This window comes from Sus scrofa, chromosome 8 (assembly GCF_054392235.1).
Source record: "Sus scrofa isolate SSC_HxYL_T2T_F1_AM1 chromosome 8, Sscrofa_HxYL_maternal_Yorkshire_Landrace_v2.0, whole genome shotgun sequence".
Taxonomy (NCBI): Eukaryota; Metazoa; Chordata; class Mammalia; order Artiodactyla; family Suidae; genus Sus; species Sus scrofa.
Genome location: NC_139390.1, coordinates 117,753,953 through 117,770,596, shown reverse-complemented (window position 1 = coordinate 117,770,596; position 16,644 = coordinate 117,753,953). Strand labels below are relative to the sequence as shown.

General features: G+C 35.6%; 2 long non-coding RNA genes across 13 annotated transcripts in view; one reads left to right on the top strand and one right to left on the bottom strand.

The window, feature by feature from the left end:
• The window catches only part of LOC102158976 (uncharacterized), a 928,007-nt gene that overhangs the window by 135,611 nt on the left and 775,752 nt on the right, over positions 1–16,644 (bottom strand). The window lies entirely within an intron of this gene.
• The window catches only part of LOC110261984 (uncharacterized), a 229,611-nt gene that overhangs the window by 193,172 nt on the left and 19,795 nt on the right, over positions 1–16,644 (top strand). The gene's annotated exons all lie outside the window — the stretch shown is intronic.

The window sequence follows — 16,644 nt, the reverse complement described above, 5'->3', positions numbered from 1 at the left end:
GAGAAAATAAGATAAAAAGTAAATGTGTAATATACAAAAGAGTGGCAAATGCAATGAAGAAATATGGATGGTTTAGGGATTTAGGAATGGAACATGGTGGATCACTATTTAAGGTGAGAGGTTAGGGAGAGTCTCGCAGAGAAGGTGAGATTTGTACAAAGACTGAAGGGTAAGACAAAAGGGTCAAGGGGTGCTCTTGGCTAAGGCTGTACTAGATTCTGAGTAATTACTCTTTCCTGGTAAGGAAAACAATTAACCCAGAGGATTTTTCAATAGCTATTTCAAGCGTAGAATTTACTGATGCTGATGGCTTTATTCTTTTCTAAGCAATGAAATGATGCTTCTTTTGAAAAATAAAGAAGATCATTTTAACCATAGTTTAAACAATTATTTATGTTCAAATACCATAAGCATAATTAAAGGACAAGTAGAAACTTAGAAAAACATTAGCAATATATATGACAGGCAAAGAAGCAGAATTCTGAAATATACAAGACTCCTTAAAATTAAAGGGAATAGCCTTCATGGCAAAATGTCAAAAAGAAAAGATAAATCACAAAACCACCTCACTAATTTCTGAAAAAGAGAAAGCTCCATCTCATTATTGTTAAAATGATGTAAAATGTTTTCTTTTTGTGTTAGTTATCTAGTGCTGTGCCATAAACTACCCCAAAACCTAGTGGCTTAAATAACAAATACTTATCACCTCACATTTTCTGTAGGTGAGGAATCCAGGTGTGGCTTGGTTCCTCCAGTTCAGAATCTCTTCCAAAGTTGCAATGGAGTTACCATTTGAACCTGAATCATCTCATAGTTCGAGTAGGGAATATCTGATCCTAACACACTCCTGTGACTGTTGGCGGACCTCTGGTTCTCCTTGACTGTTGGCCAGAGATATCGGTTCCTTGCCATATGCATCTTTTCAATTGGCAGCTTTCCACAGCGGGGAGGGAAAAGGAAGAGAGCCCAAGATGGAAGCTACTGTCTTTCTGCAACCTAATTTTGGATGTGGCATCCTGCTGCTTCTACAACGGTCTATGGACTAGAAGTAAATCAGGAATCCAGCCCCACTCAAGGGAGAGGATCACACAAGGAGGGGACTATTCAAGGGCAGAAATCATTGGGGATATCTTAGAGTCTGTGTATTCACACCTCCTGTTAAACAGCAAAGATGATAAAGTAAGTCAACTGACAAAAATTTAATGTTGAAAAGATCAAGGTGGACTAGAGGCTGGTCAGAGTGTATGTTCGTATAAACTTTCTGGAGACTATTTTGTCTAGTGAGTAATAAAATGTTTATACTCTTGGGCCCATAGTTACATTTCCAGAAATTTATCATAAAGGTAAAAGAAGAGACACACACAAAGATTTTTATGTGGAAGAATGTTCATCAGAGCCTTATTTATAATAACAAAAGGCAGTAAGCTGACTTTCACAAATAAAGATAAAATGACGCAGTTCAATCTGGATGATAAAATATTTTACAGTCATTTATAATGTTTCCAAAATGTACTTCACACCATTAGAAAAGGATTGTAATATTTTTAAACAAAAAAATCACTAGCTACTGTGTAGTATGGTTTTGATTTTATTGAAATATATATATATATATAATATGAACATACAAATACATATATATACTTACAGAAACCAAGAGGCAGAAAGAGACAGAGACAGAGAGAGATAGATATAGAAATAAAATTATCAGGATATAGCTTTGGGAAGATGAGAGGAATTGTGAGTGAAACTTTGAAAAGCATAGTTTGATCTGTAAAACTATCTGTGTGTACTAAAAGGACTGTCCCAATATTTTCTTTCACTCCTTCATTTTCTTAGGCCAATACAAAGTAGAGGGTTATGATTTAATGCAAAGACATGATTAGCTACGCTGGCAACAGTATGTTCAGTTTTTCTAATTGGTGGTATGCCACATGATGGACAGGACCCCAACTATGGCATACCACAGAACTGAGAGCTCTTGCCATACCTCGAGGCCCCGTGTTAGTCTTGGCTAAAATACTATGTGATGATAACAAACACTATACTATAAGAGTAATTTCACATTGGCGTACATTTAACATGATTTGATGGTTTTTAGCTCAAGTTACTGAGTTTTAGTCACGCTTCTAACCTGAATCTAGTGTCAATCTCCAAGAAGTCACATTTCACCACCAATCAGTTAACATCTTTTAAATCACCATAAGGTATTTGAAATCAGAGTAGGTAAGCATTCGAAACAAAGAGATCAATCAGGAAAACTCTTATTCTTTACTTTCACGGCTTTAGATATCCACTTAGAGATTTCACAGGTAAGTGAGTCCAGCCCATTACCTTGTCCCGTGGAAATCATTTCTTTAACGTCTGCCTCTCCTGCTAGACTGGGAGAAACATGAGGGCAAGGACATTATCTGCCTTTCTCATCTATTTATTTCTAATATCTTAGCACAGCGCCTGGAGCTTCTCAGGGACACAATATTTCTTTATTAATTAAATGGATGAATGAAGCTCTGGGCATTTGAGTCTGTTTATGGTGACATGTCTGAGACCTTTCACCTTGTTTCTGCCCTGTTTCTATTCTCCCCGAGACAGGGAAATTTACAATCCATAATGAGAGTCTCTTAGTTTTGACAGCATTCCTTGCTCCAACTTTTGGTCCACCCTTGACACAGCGTATTGAGAAAGGAGGCTAATTGTATAAACAACAAACCAAAAGATAGCCAATTCTGGTAGGAGACCTGGTTTTATTTAATCAAGGAGTAAAATAACTGGCGTATCTGCCCTTGTTAGTGATTTTGGTCATTATGTTTCTATGTACATCAGTCTCCCATGGAGTTCAAGTCTAATTTGTGCATGTGTCTGTGTGTTCAGGTGTGACAGGGAGAATAAAGTGTCTTAAAGTATGACAGTCTTTCTATGTCTGTGCCCTAATTCCTGGAACTTGTGAATATGTTACTTAAATAGCAAAAGGGACTTTTCAGATGTGATTAAAGGTACAGACACTGAGATGAAGAGATTTCTTGGCCATCTGGTGAACTCAACCTAATCACGCATGTCCTTTAGTGGAGCACCTTTCCCAGTTATGGTTAGAAATGTGATGAGGAAAGAAGGGTCAGAGAGATGCGACATTACTGTCTTTGAAGATGGAGGAAAGATGCCTTGAGCCAATGAGTGTAGGAAGCCTCTGGAAGCTGTAAAGACCAAAGAAATATTCTCCCCTTAAGCCTCTGAAAGGATCGTAGCCATGCCAACACCTTGATTTTGACCCTAAGAGATCCCTATTGGGCTTCTGAATTGGAAGGTAATAAATTGTGTTGTTTTAAGTCACTAAGGTTGTAATTTGTTATAACAGCAATAGACAATACATGCAGCGATATTTTGATTGAACTCATGTGAATCTATTTGCTTAGCACTAAAACAGTTATTTTATTTTTCTCCCCCCGCCCCTTTTTTTGGCTGCACCTTGTGGCATATGGAAGTTTCCAGGCCAGGGACTAAACCCACACTACAGCAGTGACTGAGCCGCTGCAATGACAAGGCCAGGTCCTTAACCTGCTATGCCACAAGGGAACTCCATAAAAGAGTATTTTAATAAAAACATATATTCAAAAAATTATATCTTCATTGAGAACTATGTCTAGATACTCATGTCGCAACAGAAGAAAGGGTGGGGGAAAAAACTGTAACTGCAATGTATACATCTAAGGATAACCTGACCCCCTTGCTGTACAGTGGGAAAATAATAATAAAAAAAAAATTATATCTTTTTATCAGCTTACTGTTTGGCTAAGTAAATTTAAATACATATGGATTTTACAAGTTGGTCCTGTTGGTTAAAAGAAAACATAATCAGGTGGCCAGATGGAATTCAACAGGTAGTATCTCCTTCCTGCTACTTTTTATGGGATTTTATGGGAATCATTTTAAGTAGTTAAATTAGGAGCGTATGTTGATGTGAACATGTTTTCCTTCTCTGAGGAGATGGAGAATAGCAGGAATGTGGGGGCTGAAAGGCAACTTGGTATTTGTGGTCAGGTTGGTGAAATATTTTGTGGGCTTGTTGATTTTACATATGACTCTTCTAGTCACAATCTCTTGTCAATGTGACAACAGTACCCTTTATCTAAAGACTTCTAGAATTTGACTGGTAATAGCCACATGAGAATAAATAGATGAAAACAAGAAACTCAAAAGTTAAACAAATTATACAAGATCATGGTTAAAACTGAGTTAGAGGTTAAAGTTCTTTTCTTTTCCTTCTATCTCTACTACTTAACTCTGATGTAAAAAAAATAGCAAAAACTCAAAAAGTTAAGAAGCAACTGCTTTTCATACAAAGTCTTTACTTTTTAGAAAGTTTTTCTACTTAAGACATTGTGTAAGATTTCAACTATTCGAAGCAACACGAATATCGTCAAATTCAGAAATAATGTGCCTTCAGCTTGGCACATATGCTGGTTTTCTATTACTGTTGTAACAAATGACCATATACTTGGGGACTTAAAGCAACACAAATTTATTCTCTTACAGTTCTGGAAGTCCAAATCTGAAATGAATCTTAGGGGCTAAAATCAAGAAGTTGGAAGGGCTAGAGGGTCCAGAAGAGAAACTGTTTTATTGACTCTTTCTTCTAACTTCTAGAGACTACTTGAATTCTTTGTCACCTGAGCAGGTCACTCCCACCTATCGCCTCTGGCATCTCTTCTCCTCTTCTGAATGGCACCCTTCCTGCCTCCCTTTTTAAAGGACTTTTGTGATTACATCACAACCATCCAGATAACCCAATGTAATCTTCCTATCTATAAATCCTTAATTTAAACACACCTACAAGTCCCTTTTTGCATTACAAAGTGATATTTAGAGATTCCAGGGATTAGGGTATGACATGATGTATTTACAGTGTGGAGGCAGCATTATTCAGCCTACCGCAGTTGAACTAGAGATCACAAATGCTCTGAAACCTCTCAATATCATCCTTATCTTTGAGGTCCTGACTCCCCTCTTACAAAGAGAGCTCCCTATAAAAGTTCCTGGTTGTCATTTCAAACAAACGCTACATGTAATTCATAGAATAATAGCACTCAAGTGTTGTCTGTGGCTTGGAAATTACTTAGTCCATAACTTTTTGAATCCATCAGGAAATAGATTAAAGCCTTTAAATTCTTAGCCTAAAGTTACTTGCAAAACTTGGAGGCAGAGCAAGGGCAGAGAAAGAACTAAGGGAATGACACTTACAGAGTGCTTGAGTGTCCGTCACCCGCCAGACACTGTGTTTTGTAAATCTTCTGGGTGAGTCCCATTACTTTCAATTTTTCAGATACAGAAAGTAAAATGAAAAGTAACTGGCTAACCTAGGACCACAGATAATTTTGCAAACCTGATTCCTCTTCGTTAATGTTCACTACCCCTTCCTTTATTGCTTTGCCCTACTGAACTCAAGTGAAGATATATAATTGGCTTTAGTCAATGAACTGTGTCTCTTCAGAGCTGAATTTTTAAGAGCTAATGCCTGCTTTGTCACAATATTAAATATTACACTGCCACAATAACTGACAATGTTGCCACTAAAAGATGCTTTGCCATCCCGGGTCTTACGGGGAAATGACCTGGGCACAAGCATGTGGTCTAAGCAAGAAAGAAACCTATGCTATTATAAACCACTGAACTTTGGAGGTCATTTGTTGCCCTTGTATTAACCTAACTTGTCCAGTTATTGAGGGTCAAGGACAGAATCTGAATTCAAGTCTGTCTGATTTCAAAGCCCATGTTTTTATAAGCTAGACCACAGATTATTATTTTAGTGTTTATTTCTCCACACTGTGAGACATATGCGCAACATATGGGGAAACTATCATATATGATGGACTGGTTATAAAGACTTTGCCCTAAATAAGTTTGTGATATAGGTGGACATTAATATTTAAGAAGGCCTAGATTATTCCTATCTATATCCATCAACTATTAGAGTATACTTTATGTGAAAGAAACTGATCAATGATACTGACCTTAGTAACAAATAATAAGCAATGGAGTGGAGACCATGTGGTAAAGCTCATCTAAATCACCTTCTAGAGATTAACCTTTTTTAAAATTAGAGTATAGTTGAGTTACAATGTTGTGCTAATTTCTGCTGTACAGCAAAGTGACCTAGTCATACGTATATGTATATTCTTTTTCTCACACTCTCTTCATCATGTTCTATCCCAAAGGATTGGATATAGTTCCCTGTGCTATACAGTATAACCTCATTGCTTTCTTAATCCTCACAAAACCCTTGCAAGGAGGTGTTTCTATTCTTACCCCATTTTCCACATAAGGAAACAAAGGCATAAGCAGTAAATGGTGGAGCTTTTGTTAGAAGAGGGTATGTTCCTAAATCGTATTTAGTCCCTTTTAAATCCAAGCTGTTAATTTATTCCAAATATTCACAATCAAAACCAATGTGTATTCAATATATGGGAATTTAAGAGCTTTGGAATATAAACTAAAAATACAGTTAAAATTTTGTATTGCAATTTCTGCTTTATTTGGAGCTTCAAAAAGAGGTTGTTTCTCTATAACAAGAGACCAGTCAAGTCAAAGTACAAATTCCACAGAAAAGAAACTCATGGACTTGGAGAATAGACTTGTGGTTGCCAAGGGGGAGGGGGAGGGAGTGGGATAGATGGGGAGCTTGGGGTTAATAGATGCAGACTATTGCCTTTGGAATGGTTTAGCAATGAGATCCTGCTGTGCAGCCCTGGGAACTATGTCTGGTCACTTATGATGGAGCGTGATAATGTGAGAAAACAGAATGTATACTTGTATGTGCAACTGGGTCACCATGCTGTACAGCAGAAAATTGACAGAACACTGTAAACCAGCTATAATGGAAAAAAATAAAAATCATTACATATATATATATGTATATATGTATATATATATGTATATATACATATATATATAAAATCAGATTGGTGGTTTCAAAGAAATATCTGGCTATCCAACTAAACAAATGGAGCAGCCATAATTAGAGCTACAGTGTTCTGTACATCTTTTCCTGTAACTACCAGAGTTGTTAATCACAACTACTCCCCCGTCACCATTTTTAAAAAGTCTATGTCTATTGCTTCAACTAAAATACAAATATATCCAAGCTATTACTCTCTCCTTTCTTTTTTTTTTAATTTGTGCCACTATGATATCAGTTTGATTTGGCATCTCCTTGGCTTTTGTAAGGAGCTAATGATTCTTTTTTTAAGTATTAGATTTGAAATTCAAGTGCCACGCAAGTCAAGTCACTGTATTCGGCAAAGCCCTGTTACAAGGAGTGATTGATGCGTTGTTTTAGATTTGTGAAAGCAGTTAGGGAATGGGCTACTGGGACACCTGCCAGAAAGTGTGGACCTCATAAGAAGGTGTTTCTGAAGCCAATCGACTTAACTGTGAAACACCTTAGAGTATAAAAAAACACTTTCTTTTCAGAGTTCTTTGGTCATCCAGACACATGGCTTTGAAAATACGTCCTCTTTCTTAGCTGTTGACTAACATTAGTAATGAACAGATGCGTTTCTAATGCCTATGCCTTACGGATGTCAACGTAATGGAGAGCCACATGACTGCATAACTTTTTAACAGTATAAAAATCACTATTGATCATATAGTATCCAATGTTTCAAAGACGTGGCGAATAACCTCCTAAATCATTCATTAGTTCGTTTACTGTTCATGCTGAAAATCTTCAGCACTCCAGTTTCTTCATAGTTTTTTTTTTTTTTTCACTTCTTTAAAGTTTTATTGAAGTATAGTTGATTTACAGTGTTCGTGTATGTTCCTTGTTCAGCAGGTTTAGGCTATATTACTTAAGATGAAATTCTGAGTGTTTACAGTATATATTCAAGAATATTTATCAGAGGAGCCTACTGAATAAACACCTAAGATTTAGAGATTACTCTTTGAAATATTTTGCCCTCCTACTCCTCTCCCTACCTTAGAGCTCACTGAACCTCAAGTATCTGAAAGAAATAGCAAGTATAGGAATAGGCAAATTATGTATGTGATAAAGATGAAAAAATATACAGGGCTAGAAACCTAGCATTTTGAGCCCCAAAACAATTGTGACATATATTTAGTTTAATATTGAGGCTTAATTTTGATTTATTAAGTCTATTTTTTATCAGTTGGAAATCTGAATCTCATTTGCTGTGACTTCTTTTAAAAGCTTAGCTAAGTGAGTGATGTTTTCTGGCTTGCTCTCTAGGAGCAAAACATAACTAGGAAGACTATTTCTCCATTAGTTAAAGGTTCTCTGTATTGCATTTCTTGTGGGGGCTTGTGCATTTGAGCCAATGCCATCAGTACATCTGGAATTAAAATTTAGAGTCTTAGAAAGACCAAAATACCAAAAGAGTAGTGTTAAATGAAACAGAAGAATGTTTTGATTTATTGGAATGCACAGTAAAAAAAAATCATGCATAAATTACGTATACAAGTTACAGTCTTTTTTTTAATGTGTGTGACACATGAGCCACTTTAAAAATTCAAGATATAGACTATAATTTCAAAAAATAAAAAACAAAAAGAGTTCTAGCTAAAAACTTAGTTAAGCTATGCTTATATGAAACATTACCTCAGATATTTTAAAAGCTAAAACATTTAAAACTTGCTTCATTGTAAACATAATTTAATTCAATCAGCAGAACAACAAGAGAAAGTATTAGATGTACTTAGGTATTATATAGGATTGTGGGCTAAGAGTGAGCATGACTACATAATGACACACACAGATAGATACAGATGCACACAGAGAGAGACACCACACATGTGGGTGTATATGTGTGAATGTGTATATTTCATTTTATGTATCTATTTTTTATAATCTTACAACTTCACATACAGCTTTTGTGTCTAATTGTTGAACACAATAACTATGTAATGCTTTGTTATTTGATTGACAATAATATATTTTCAGAGTGTGACAAAAACTTACCAGGTCCACCATGTTGTATGTTATTCAAATCACAGCCATAAAAAATGTTCACTTATTAATACATCTGGAATATCTCTACTGAGAAACAGCAAATGATATTGCCATATTTTGTAATATTTCTAGACAGGACATAAGATCCATTTAGTATATTCTTGGCACTAGATACTTTTCTACCATCAGCTAATAGAATGTATAATTCCAAGAAACTCCCATGTTTTATTTACTGGAAACCACAAAATGAATTCCAACATTTTGGAATGTTATCTTCCAAACACTTACATGTTATCTCATCATAGCTTATAAATAAAATGTTCTGATATTATCACTAAAAACCACCCACAAATATTATGTGTTTACATAGCCTATATGCAAAAAATAAACATATCATGCAGCTCCTCTTAATATTATTTAGAAGAAAGCTATAACCCTTAACTTTGCATTTCTAGAAAATGGCATTAGTTTATAATTCATGTGTTCTTTTAAAAACAAATTACATCAAAAACTAATTTTCAAAATAAAAAAGTCCCACAAAAATCTTTTGCATATACTACTCATTCTATCTATCCATTATATGTTTGAAAAATTATATGTGTGTACATATATTTGCATGTGTGTCACACACACATATGTGTACACACATACTGCCATTCAAGTGCATATCTGTGATGCTTAATTTATATGTCACCTTGTCTGAGACATGGAGTGCCCAGATTAAACATAATCTCTGGCTGTGTCTGTGAGGGTGTTTCTAGATGATCCTAGTATGTGAACTGGTAAACTAAATAAAGCAGATTGTTCTCCCTAATCTGGGTGGACATTAATCAATCTTGAAGAGAACCCAGAGTTCCCATCATGGCTCTGCAGAAACGAATCTGACTAGTATCCCTAGTATCCCTGAGGATGCAGGTTCGATCCCTGGCCTCACTCAGGGGTTAAGGATCCGGCGTTGCTGTGAGCTGTGGTGTAGGTCACAGATGCAGGTTGGGATCCCGTGTTGCTGTGGCTGTGGTGTAGGCCACCAGCTGTAGCTCTGATTAGACCCCTAGCCTGGGAACCTCCCTATGCTGCAGGTGCAGCCCTAACAAGACAAAAAAAAAAAAAAAAAAAAAAATCATCCTGAAGAGAACATGAAGAAGAAGAAGAGGGGATTCACTCACTGTACCTTACTGTTGAGCTGAGAGCTGAGACAGTAGTCGTCTCGGGACCTCAGACTGGGACTTACGCCATTGACCCTCCAGTTCTCAGGACCATACTACATGTTCTGCTGTGTGCAGACAGCAGATTGTGGGATCTCTCGGCTTCCATAATAGCAGAAGCCAATTCTTCAATCTCTCTCTCTCTCTCTACACACACACACACACACACACACCCCGTTTCTCTGGAGAAGCCTTTATGGAATAAGGTGAGATAGAAATAAAAGTCTGAATTGGGATGTATACTCAGTGTAGACATCATCTTATTTTTGTAGTAGGGTCTACTGTCACGACTGAACTCAAGTCCATGTGTCTGATGCACAGTGAGGTCACACAATACCGAAACATCAGAGTGTGGAGAAATGTTCATTGCAGAGATGGGTGGCTTATGCTCAAAAAAGCCTCGCCCCCCGCCCCAGTTCCCATAGGGTTTTAACAAAGCATTTTTAAAGCATGGATACTAGTCAGATTTGCTTCCACTAAGCCATGACAGGAACTCCCTAAATACAATATTCTTAGGTGTAGATCTTTGTTTTCGTATTTTCCTGTTTGATATTCTTGAGCTTCCTAGATATGTGGTTTTGCGTCTGCCTAAGATTTTGAAAAAGCCTAAGCTACTTTTTTTGGCTGTGCCCATGGCAGGTAGAAGTTCCCAAGCCAGGGCTTGAACATGCACCACAGCAGCAACCCGAGCCATTGCGGTGACAATGTGGTGTGCCACAAGAGAACTCCTGTGTCACAACAGAACTCCTAAGCTCTTTTTATTTTAAATATTTTTCTTCTCTAGCCTCTCTATATTCTCCCTATACTATTTTAACTGTATTGTATATATGTTATATCTTTGAAACTGTCTTAGTTGGATATTCTGTTCTGATTTCTTTCCCCCATTCTTTTTGTTTTCTCTTTCTTGTCAGTTTTGGAAGTTTCTGTTGACCTGCCTTGAAGCTCACATCAGTTTTTTACAATCTACTTATGAGTCCATCACATGCATTCTTTATTTCAATTTAGTACTTTTGATTTCTAGCATTTCCTTTTTTGTGTGTCTGTGAGACAAAATTCACACAACATACAATTTATTTTAAAGCGAACAATTTGGTGGCATATAATGTATTCACAATGTCATGCAATCACCAACTATCTCTAGTTTCAATCTTTTTGAAAACACCTCATACCAATTAAGTAATCACTCCTCATTTCCCTTTGCTCTCATCCCTTGACAAACACTAATCTGCATTCCTTTTGTATGAATTTGCCTTTTCTGAACATGTCATATAAAAGGTATAATAGGATATACACCTTTTGTGAATTGTTTCTTTAGCATATATTTTCGAAGTTCAATCAAGTTGTAGCACATATCAGTACTTCATTCCTTTTTATGTCTGAATAATATTCCACTGTATGTATGTAACATGATTTGTTTATCCAGTCATCTTTTGATGGATATTTACTTTGTTTCTAGCTTTTGGATGCTATGAATACAGGCTTACCTTGGGGATACTGAAGATTATACTGTAGATGACCACAATAAGGAGAATATCTCAATAAAGGGAGTCACAGAATTTTTGGCAATTTTCAGCATATAAAAATTATGTTTACACTATACTGTAATCTATTAGATATGCAATAGCAATTTTTCTAAAAAACAATGCATATACTTTAATTTAAAAAATACTTCATTGCTAAAAAGTTCTATCATTTGAGCCTTCAGCCAGTTGCAGGAACGTCAAAATCACTGATCACAGATCACCGTAATAAGCATAATAGTAATGAAAAAGTTTGAAATATTTCTGGAATTACCAAACTGTGACAAAGACATAAGGTAAGCAAATATTGTTGAAAAAATGGCTCCTACAGGCATGCTTGATATAGGATTGCCATGAACCTTTTATTTGTAAAAAAAAAAAACAAATCCAAAAACCCCCTCAAAAAACAGTACCTATGAAGTACAGTAAAACAAGAGATGCCTCTAATGCTGCTATAAACACTTATGTACAATTTTCTGCGTGAACATGTGTTTTCATTTCTCTTGGGTATGTATCTATGAGTGGAATTCTGGATCATATGGTAATTATATGTTTAACTTTTTGAGGAACTGTGAAACTATTTCCATGGTGTCTTCATTTTACATTTCTACCAGCAATGTACAAGGGTTCCTATTTCTCCACATTCTTGCCAACACTTGTCATTTTCCATTTTTTGATTAAAGCCATGCTAGCGGACATGAAGTGGTATATTGCTGTGGTTTTGGTTTGCATTTCCACAGTGACCAATGATTTTGAATATATTTTTGTATACCTGTCCGACTATATGTCTTCTTTGGAAAAATGTTTGAGTCCTTTGCTCATTTTTTAATTGAGTTGTTTATCATTTTGTTGTTGAGTTTTACACATTCTAGATATAAAAATCTTAGCAGAGGTATGACTTGAAAATATTTTTTCTTATTCCATAATTTGTCTTTTAAAATTATAGATAATGTCCTTTGATGGGCAAAGTTCCCAACTAAGGACATTCAATTTTTCTTTCTATTTTCTTGCACTTTTGGTGTCAAATCTAAGAATCCCATTACCAAATCCTAAGCCATGAAGAGTCTTCCTTACAGTTGCCATGTTCCGCTTACATTACACATCTGTCCTGGCATGTTTACTTTTTCCTTCAGAGTCCTTAAGAGATTAGTTGTAGGTTGTTTTAATTCCCCGTCTGATAAATCCATATTAGTGTTATACCTGAGTCTGGCTCTCATGCTTGCTTGATCGCTTCAGTTGTGTTTTTAATTGCTATCTGGCTTGGCTTGTATGTAACTTTTTGTTGAAAGCCAGACATGTTGTATTTGGTAATAAGAACTGAGATCATAGGACTTTAGTGAGAGGACTTATGTTAATTTGATTAGCAGTTAGCCTGTGTTAATGTTTGCTATGTTTAATGTTCACATGCAGAGGTTTTAAATTCCTCTAGTATCCTTGTTCTCATTTCCCTGCTGTCTTTGAGCTTCCCTGAGAACTCTTCCTTAGACAGTCTGAGTCTGGTACCCCTTTCAGCCCTAATTTACCAACATTATACTGAATCTCTGTTGACAGTGGTAAAATGTGATGGACGGAAAACATTCCATAATCTTATCATTTCATCTCGGTCTTTCAGTGGGCCTGCATCTTTAGTATTTCTCTACTTCCCACCTCTCCCGGTCCCCTTCCACCAGATGAGACAGGAAGGCTAGAGGGAGCTGGAGTAAGGAAAAAATATGTCTTTTCCCAGATGATATTATAATCTGGTAAAGTCTTTTCCCTTCAAAAGCAGCCTTCTATTATGAAGAACAGATATATTAATATGATCACATGATTTTTCTTCTTGGGCTTGTTGATGTGATAGGTTATATTAATTGCTTTTCCAGTGTTGAACCAACCTTGCATACCAGCAACAAATCTTATTTGATTATAATATATAGTTCTTTATCAACATTGTGGATAAGATTTGCTAAATTTTGTTGAGTATTTTTACAGCTATAGTTTATAAGCTATATTGGTCTATAGTTTTCTTATAATGTCTTTGTCTATGTTTGGTATTACAGTAATACTGGCCTCATAGAATGAGTGTGGATGCATTCCCTCTGCTACATTCCTCTGAAAGGGATTGTGGAGAATTGGTATAATTTTTTCCTTAAAAATTTCATAGAATTCACAAGTGAACTCATCTGGTGCTTTCTTTTTTGAAATGTTATCCACTTGTTATTCACTTGTGTATTATACTTCCCCCAGGGCAGTTAGGCTCTGAGGTTACTTTAGCGGGTTAGGCTCTACTTATCTAATTTTTCCTAAGGACAGATCTTATTAAGAAGAATAGATTGTTCTGGCATACTTCAAACTAGTTTCTTATCCCCTCCACTTGCCAGAAGCAAGAGGGTGTTTTTCTCTATTTACTGTGGGAATCTGACTGAGCTTCTGTGGGTAAATCTGACAATATTGTGAGATTCCCTCATGACTAGATCTTTCTGGAATTTTTAATTCTAACTGTTGTTCACTCTAAGCCACCATCAATTTCTCAATTATAGTTCGGGTGCTCCTATCCTGGCACTGGTACCTGCAGCAGTTTTCACTCAACAGTCTCTGCTTCATGGTCTTGACTCCTTGTATCCCCCGTCTGTCTCTCTAATCTTGTAGGCAATATTTTGCCCTGTGCTTGCCGTGTCTTAACAGATCCAAGAAGATGTTGATTTTTTTTTTGATCTGTTCAATTTTTTTTTAATTTCTTAGGATGGGGTAACAATTTCCAAGCTCCTATGGATCAGGAGTCTCAGCTGTCTTTTTCATTTTACTTTTTGAGAGAATAAAATATCCTACAAGTCATAATGTTTGGGAAAGGTAATCTATTTAATCATCAATTTCATAGGTTAGATTTTTAGATATTTTGGAATCCCTAATAGCATTAATAACATTGAATGATTAATTACAATTTATCTTTAGTTAGTAATAACTATAAGCAATAAATACTTTAAAATTTTTCAGAGATGATGCAAGTGGTAGATTTCGAAAGGCAAAAATAGGACTTTCATTTTTGACACTATAGCGAACTAGAAAATAGTTCCTTGAAAAATCCTCCATATAAAAGGCACTTAGAAGTGGTGGATAAAGTACAACAATAGGCATTCCTACGGTGGCACAGCTGGTTAAGGATGTAGCATTTTCTCTATGGTGATGTGGGTTTGATCTCTGGCCCAGCACAGTGAGTTAAGGATCCAGTGTTGTTGCAGCTATGGTGTAGGTTACGGCTGTGGCTCAGATTCAGTACCTGGCCTGGGAATTTCCATATGCATGGTGTAGCCAAAACACAAACAAACAAAAAAACAAAAACAGCAAAAAACAGTATTTTAAAGGAATATTTGGGCTTATAAGAAAATTAAGGAAATCTCCTGTGCCTCCAAATTAAAAAGGCTCTGAAAACCAGGGAGTTTAATGTGTACAAAACTGTTGCTTCATCACCTTCATGCAGTTCTTATCTGAGGCTTTCCAGAGATAAAACCTTAGCATCCAGTGTATAACTCTATCATTGCTCATTATATTATAACCCCATACACACGTCCACCACTAGACTATGAATTCCTTGAAGGCAGGAATGCTGCCTTATTCATCTTTGGTCCCCACGGCTTATGCACATACCTAACACATGGTAATAACTCAGTAAACATGTACTGAAATAAAGAGAAAATAATGAAGCTTGAGAGAAAAAAAACAAATTATCTACAGAGGAATGATATTAGAATAAGAGAAGAATTCTTAGAGCAAAAGTGGAAACCAAAAAACGACAGAGTAATACATTCAGTATTTGGAAGTAAAATATGTTTTAACCTCACTTAAGAAAGAGAAAAATATAATGATGGACAAATTGAAAATAGAAAGTTTATCACCATCCAACCAACCTAAAAGAATGTTTGAAATATATTCTTCAGGAAAAAGAAAAATGATTTCTGAAAGAACTATTGAGGTGCAAGGATAAATAGCAAGATGTGATTTAAAATGTGGGCAAATTCGAACAAACTGACTATATTAGACAATAGTAATCAAGCATGTGGGGGAGGATAATAAAAGATGGCATTAGAATATATTATATATTATATGGGGTAATAAAAGATGGCATTATTATAAAAATAATATGTAAGAATGGAGATGGTAATTAGTTTTATAATGGCTTAAAATCACTGTATTTTAAATATGCATAATAAAAATTAAGGGTAACCAATTAAGAATTTAAACAGTATATAATTTCTAAATAAATTGGAAAATGAATTAAAATATTAATCCAAAGAATGCCAAAAACATAAAAAATAGGGTACTTAGAAAGTACGTAATAGAGTAGTAGATAAGACTCCAGAAATACAAATAAACTAAATTCATTAATTAAATTATGAAATTCAGAAATTAAATGAAAAAATCAAGTAGCAGAAGGATGCTTATAAGACCATCTATGTAAGTAAATGCACTGGTCTTTAGAAATCACGCAACTATAATAAAAAAGAAATTTCTGGATGATAACTATTTAATTTAGGACAGTGATTATTTCAGGAGTACACTTAGTAGTTGATACATGATGAACATTAATTAATTCTTCATGCCTTTCACAGAGCTAAAAGATTTGCTAACATTTTTGGTAAAAACCCAGATTGTATTTTAATCTGCTTTTAATCCACATTATTACTTGCACCCAGTAATACTGCACATAGTGATTCTGACTCAGAAAACCTTCCATGCATTGCAATATTTCAATTGCATGCATTTTATAGTTTTTTGGCCACCTGCTGCTTTGATGCTTGATGTCGTATCGTCAAATTACAGCATTGAAAGATGACAGAAGCAAAGAAATCAGTTTTTATAAGCAGCATCTTAGAAGTTGAACCACATCTTAGATCCTGAAAGATGAGGAATGGCCTCAGCTGTGGGAAAACTGGAATGTAGCAAAACATTTAAGCCAGTATCTGGTTACAAGAATTTTCTATCTTAC